Here is a 6,636-nt window from a genome sequence, read left to right on the forward strand (position 1 = left end):
AGCATTAAAGTACCCATAGGTATAGCATTAGTCACCATCAAGAATTCCTGGAAGTTAACTGGAAAGTTATAAATTTCGCAAAATTCGTCGTAACTAAGTAATTGACCATCCTTATTGATCAGTTGAGCTACTAGAAGAATCCTATTTTGAATCCAGGATTCAAGATAGATAGATTTGTTTTTATATAATATATCTCTGTTGTTCCAAATTAGGTATTTGTGAGGAGAGAAGTTATGTTTATAAATAATCAGCCAAGCTAAAAGTACTTGCTTATGGAAGGATGAAAGCTTAGTAGGAAGTTTTTCAACATTGTAATTGCTATTTAGTAATAAATTGAAGCCACCAAAGCGCGAAAAAATGTGGTTTGGTATAAGGTTCCACACAGAGGTAGGATTCTTAAGGAAGTGCCTAGCCCATTTAATTTTAAACGTGTTATTTAGGGTAGAGAAGTTTAGGAAGTTGAGTCCTCCTGATTCATAATTATTCATAATAACGGTATTTTTAATATAATGAGTACGGTTTTTCCATATAAAGTTAAGAAGCATACGATCAATATCTTTACAAGTTTTGTTATCTAACTGCAAAGGGAGAGCAGCATAAATCAGTCGGGATAATCCTTCTGCTTTGGTGAGTAATACCCTTCCTCTCAAAGATAAGTCCCTCTGAAGCCACTGGTTTAGTTTATTCTTGTTTTTTTTATAATTGGAGTAAAATTAGAGGAGCATCTTAATTTCTGGTCCTTAGAGATTTTAATTCCTAGGTAGGTGACTTCTTGTTTAACAGGAATGTTGTAAATATCTTTAGCAAGACAATCCTTAACTGCCATCAATTCACATTTTTTAAGATTCAGAGATAAGCCTGAGGCTTTAGAGAAAGTATCAATCACTTTTAATGCCAGAGGGATTTGTTTTGAATTCTTTAAAAATAAAGTAGTGTCATCAGCTAATTGACTGATTATGAGTTTTTTATTTTCTATGTTGATTCCCTGTATGGCGCTGTTAGAGATATGAGTCGAAAGGATTTGAGAACATAGTAGGAATAAGTATGGTGAAATGGGACATCCTTGGCGGATGCCGCGGTTTAGGTTAAATCTAGGAGTAGATCCGGTTGGCAATTTAATGGCACTATTGCAACTGGAGTATAGAGTTTTGATAGCATTACAAAAAAAAGGCCAGAAACCAAACTTTACCAAAGATTGAAAGATGAATTGATGTTCGATTGTGTCGAAGGCTTTATAAAAATCTAGGAAGAGGATGAAGCTTTCTTCCGGTATCAGATATGAGTAATCAAGTAAGTCCAGAACAAGTCTAATGTTGTTTGAAATGTGTCTGTTCCTCATAAAACCAGACTGTTTCGTCAATAACTGTGCCCAATATCCCTTTAATTCTGTTAGCTAGTATTAAAGCCATAATCTTGTAGTCATTATTTAGTAAGCTTATAGGTCTCCAGTTATCAATAAAGAGAGGGTCTTTGTTAGGTTTCTGAATGAGTGTTATTAGACCTTGAGTCAGAGTGGGAGGGAGAGTACAGTTTTCAATGCTTTCTAGGTAAACCTGCAAAAGAAATGGAGCTAAGTGATTAGAAAATGATTGATAAAATTCGGCAGATAAGCCATCTGTACCTGGGGATTTATTGGCCTTCAGTCCATTAATGCTTTTTGACACTTCCTCTAATGTAAAAGGACTGTCACAGTAACTCTTATCTTCTACATTAATGGTTTTCAAATTCATGATATTGTTAAGAAAAGAGATCGATACTTCTTCATTATATTTTGAGCTGTATAGGTTAGAGTAAAATTTTGCGCAGAAAGTTGCAATTTCTTTAGGATTGTTGGATACGATGTTATTGATATTTAGTTGGTAAATAGAGTTTAAGTTAGATCTATATTTCTCAAGTCTAAAGAAATAAGCAGAATTCTGTTCTCCTTCTTCCAACCAGCGTTTCCTAGATCTGATAAAGGCACCTTCAGCCCTATGTTTATATAAAGTATCTAGTTTTTTTTGATGTTCTATTAAATTTAATTTATCTTCTTCTGATATATTTTCAGGAGATTTGAGGTAATAGGATGTGATTTTGCTAACAATTTCTTCTTCTTCAGCTCTTCTTAATTTGGAAACTTGTCTTCCATAATTTCTTAAAAATTTGCCAATTTCAAATTTGAGAAGTTCCCAGTTGTTGCTAAAAGAGTCTTCAGTTTTCGCTCTGCTCCAATAAAGTAGAATTAATTTATTAATATGTGCTTTAACCAAGTCATGTTTCAGTAATGAGTTATTTAGTTTCCAGTGTACACTTCGGTATAATGTGTTGTCAGAAGAGCAGATTTGAATGTTAATGTAAATGGCTCTATGATCAGTGAGAGGGGAGGCAAGAACATTAACAATAGCATTTTCTTTACTAATAAATCTGGAAACAAGCCAGAAATCTATCCGAGATTGTCTAGAACCTGTCTTATTGCTCCATGTGAAAATTCTGTCATTTGGGGATTTTTCTCTCCATATATCTATAATATTAAATTTCCCCATAAAGTTTTTTAAAGTGTTACTGTGAGAGGATTGTTGATTTGGAGGCCACCTGTCGATCGTATTATCTAATGCTATGTTGAAGTCCCCACCAATTAAAATCTTTGAATCTGGGTATTTGGATCTTGTCTTCTAACGATTCGAGTAGATTATTGTTATTGGTTATATTATTATAGCCATATATGTTAACAATAATAAAGATAGTATCAAGGCATTTAACCACTGAGCAGATATAATGACCTAGTGCATCGCAATCCGTGTGCAAAGTAGATCCAGGAAAATTATTTTTAAGTGTGGTGACTCCTGCGGAGCGTTCAGAACCGTGAGATAACCATATATCATTTCCCCATTGGGATTTCCAAAAGTTACTATCAGAAGGTGTAGAATGACTCTCCTGAAAAAAACAGAAATCTGTTTTAAGTTGTTTAGCAAATAAAAATAATGCTTTGCGTTTACCTGTTTGTCTTAGACCCCTGGCATTGAGGGATAGAAATGAAATGGACAAAGTTGCTGGGATTAAACTTTTAAAGATAAAGTTGTGTCTAAAGAAAACGAGAACCGATAACCGCACTTAAAAGTAATAAGGCAGTAAGTAACCTAACTAGTCAGTGAGCTATGATCAAATTAAGGAAAATTAGCACTTCACTATCTACTAAGGTATAAACATAAATACCTAGGTGCATATATGAACAAAATAAGTCTGTATAATAACAATAATTATTAACTAAAAGCCCACGTGAAATAAAGTAAAGAACAATCGTTGAAGATAAAGTGCATACTAAACTTAACTTATAGATGAGTAGGTGGCTAAAGTAGATCTATGATTCGGTCGAGTGAGGAGGAGGAAAAACTTCCCTTCCGCCGATAAAGCCACGACCTCCGACGAAGAATGCAAGTTTACCATCTTTGCGGGCTTTGTTAACCAAAGGCCATAGTTTGTTGCGCCTGTCTCTGTCGTCCTTGGATAGATCCTCAGTGAATCTCAGTTGGTTGTCTCTCAGGTATGAAGAACTCTTGGCTGCCTTCCATGTTGCATCCCTAAGGATTCTGGAGGTGAACTGAATGATGATCCCTCTAGGTTTGGTGTTTCCTGTACGTTTGGCTCCCAGACGGTGTACGGTGTCAATGGCATCAGGTAACTTGTGTTTGTGCTCAGGTAGAACAACCTGGCAGACTTCTATCACAGCTTTCCGCACGTCTTCATTTTCTGTTTCTACCACTCCTTGTAGTTTAAGATTCCATCTCCTGGAATATCTTTCCAGCTCAGCAAGCCTCTGTTGGTAGTTGTCCAGCCGAACTTCGTCTTTAGATACCCTTTTTTCCAGGGTATTCACATTCTCTTTAACTTCTTTCACTTCAGCGCAGATGAAGTCAATAGTCTTTTTGAGACCCTCAATCTTCAGCGTGTTATCCTTCACCATGCTTTCTAGGTTGTCGGAGCGGTTATTTATCAGTGCAGATAAACTGGATATTATCTCATTAGCAGCCGAGGGTTCCGGGTTGCTACGCTCATACATCACCTTCTTCGTTGCTGGTGATTTCAAAGGAATGACAGGTAATGCAGGAAAATCTTCAATAGCCTCCTCATTCAGTGATAGGGTTATTGGAGTAGCTGCGTAGTTATGGCAGTTGTCAAATAATACGTTGCAAGTTGTAGCGTTAGCATTATTAGCCACATTAGCTTCTTTAGCCTCGTTGTTCGTTTCGGATGAAGGCCTGGACCTGGGTATTTCTAGTCCTCTTTTCGCACCTTTTTGGATCGGCATTTTGCTTTGTTATGTTCTTACTGTTGTATCTGATAACTCGAGAAGAAATGATAGTGCTAGCGTTCAGAAAGTCAGGGTATTACCGTTTTTTATAAAATCTTATGCGGATCTCGGTAAAGGACGTCTACTCATTCCGCCATCTTGGCCAGTTCTCCCTGAAGAACCTCATCCTCCAGAGACACGAAGGACACCATGACCTCTGACCCTGTCTGTGGAGCAGAGGTCAACAGAAATATTTAACAAACGACGGGACTCTTCTATGGAGAGCCATTTCCATTTCGGTCAAAATTAAATAAATTAAAAAATGGGTAAATAAATTAAAAAATGGGTAAAATAACTAAATAAATGAGTAAAATAAATCAAAAAAAGAGTAAAAATTTTTGGTTTGCTGGTTTGCGACCGCAGTGAAGTTAGTTTTAAGTTGGATGTTGGATTTTCGCGCTCCGCGGAGTTAGCGGCGTCTAGCTCACGGCTGACCCGAAACAGGAGCGCTAATGTCGGCCAGCCGTTCTCTGCCGGCCCCTTCTCTCACGCGCGGCGGTTCATTTAAGGACGGCTAAGTCAGCCAGACGCCGCCAACTCCGCGGAGCGCGAATATCCAGCATCCAACTGAAAACTAACTTCACTGCGATGTTTTGCTGAAATCTTTGTGGGCAAATGTGAAGCATTAGCGCACATTTTGGCTTCGGTCGCTGCTCCTGCACGCTCCCGCACGCTCCCGCACGCTCCCGGCATTCTGATGTTAACAGGATGTGACGTCACATCTCTTCTTCGTGAGTTATTTGGGCTTATTTTGGTTAGATGAATCTAACCAATAGGCTGACAGTGTAGCCTGAAGACACCGCCACTCATTAACATATTAAATCAGGGACGAAGAATTGGAAAAGTGTAAGTGATAAATAAGAAAATAAGGAAATACTAAATGAATAAGAGGAATTGGAAAATGGGAAGATAATCAATTTTTCAATAAAAGGGTAAATGAAAAATAGGAAAAGTTAAATTGGGAAAATGAATAAAGGGGTTAATGAAAAATAGATTAATGAAAAATAGGAAAAGTACAATTGGGAAAATGAATAAAGGGATAAATGAAAATAAATAAATGTTTTTTTTACCCATTTTTTAATTTATTTAATTTTGGCCGAAATGGCTCTCCATAAGGCATGACGTTGGACAGAACCTGGGCTTTGGGCCGATTCAGCTTTAGTTCTGCATGCTGACGTTTTCTCTGTCACCCGCCACCTGTTAGCAAAATATCTCCTGAACCACTGGATGGACGCTGAGACGATGAGTTGTAACGTCCTGTGGTAGTAGCTGAGGGTCCTCTCCACACTGAAGCTGACGTCTGTAACACCCACGGCTCCATCTTTTCTCATGTAAAACTCCGGCGGGCGATATGCAATCCTTCAGGTCTCTGCTCACCCTGAAGGTTCATCCAGTTTTTGTTGAGGGCCGGTTCTGGGAACCTTTTGGATGTGGTTCAGATCCTTGTTCAGACTTGCTCCAGCCTGAGGCTCCAGCCCAACAACATTTGTATTTTATGTTTAACACCTGACTGGTTACACCGTCAACCAGAAACTAAACGGAAGTCTGCAGGGAGCGCCCACGCACCTGGTTTTATCCAGCTGCAGACCAACGATGGGTGACCTTCTGGTTCTGGTTTGGTTTCTCAGACTGACTCTAAGGAACCTCAGGTTCTCCACAGGATCCTCACTGATGTGGAGGGGGAGGTGCTCCTTCTTTGTTCTCCTGATCAGCTCTTTAGTCTGGAGGCCGTGGTGTGATGAAGAGGATCGGACTCGACACACAACCTTTGGGGGGTTCCAGTGGTTCAGGATGAGGGTGGAGGAAGTCTGGTCCCTGATCCTGACCTCCTGAGGACACATGGAGGAGCTCAGCCTGAGACCATCCTTGTCCAGGTCTGATCAGATAACGTCCTCCTTTCTGAAACGACTGATGAGCTGCAGGTTTAAATAATCTTTAAATCTGAAACATTCGGACAGGAAGAACCAGACCTGCTGCTCTCAGACCTGCCGTGTAAATCAGCAGGTCGTAAAGATAACATCAGAGTGACAGCTACACCTGTCAGGGCCCAGAACCTGTCCCTGCAGAACTTTCCTGTCCTGGTTACTTTGGTTCCTCTCTGTTTCAGCTTCCTTCCTTCAGCCTCAGCCTGCAGCTTCTCTCCACAAACAGCTGAAAACAGTTTCAGGCTTTTATTTTCTGAAGATGTTCCCATCTGTGCAGACAGCTAAATGTCAGCCAGGTAAGCAGAACATGAGCTGAAACAAACAGAACAGCAGCTGAAACAATCAGAACACGAGCTGAAACAAGCAGAACAGCAGCTGAAACAA

Source organism: Kryptolebias marmoratus, linkage group LG5 (genome assembly GCF_001649575.2).
Source record: "Kryptolebias marmoratus isolate JLee-2015 linkage group LG5, ASM164957v2, whole genome shotgun sequence".
Classification (NCBI taxonomy): Eukaryota; Metazoa; Chordata; class Actinopteri; order Cyprinodontiformes; family Rivulidae; genus Kryptolebias; species Kryptolebias marmoratus.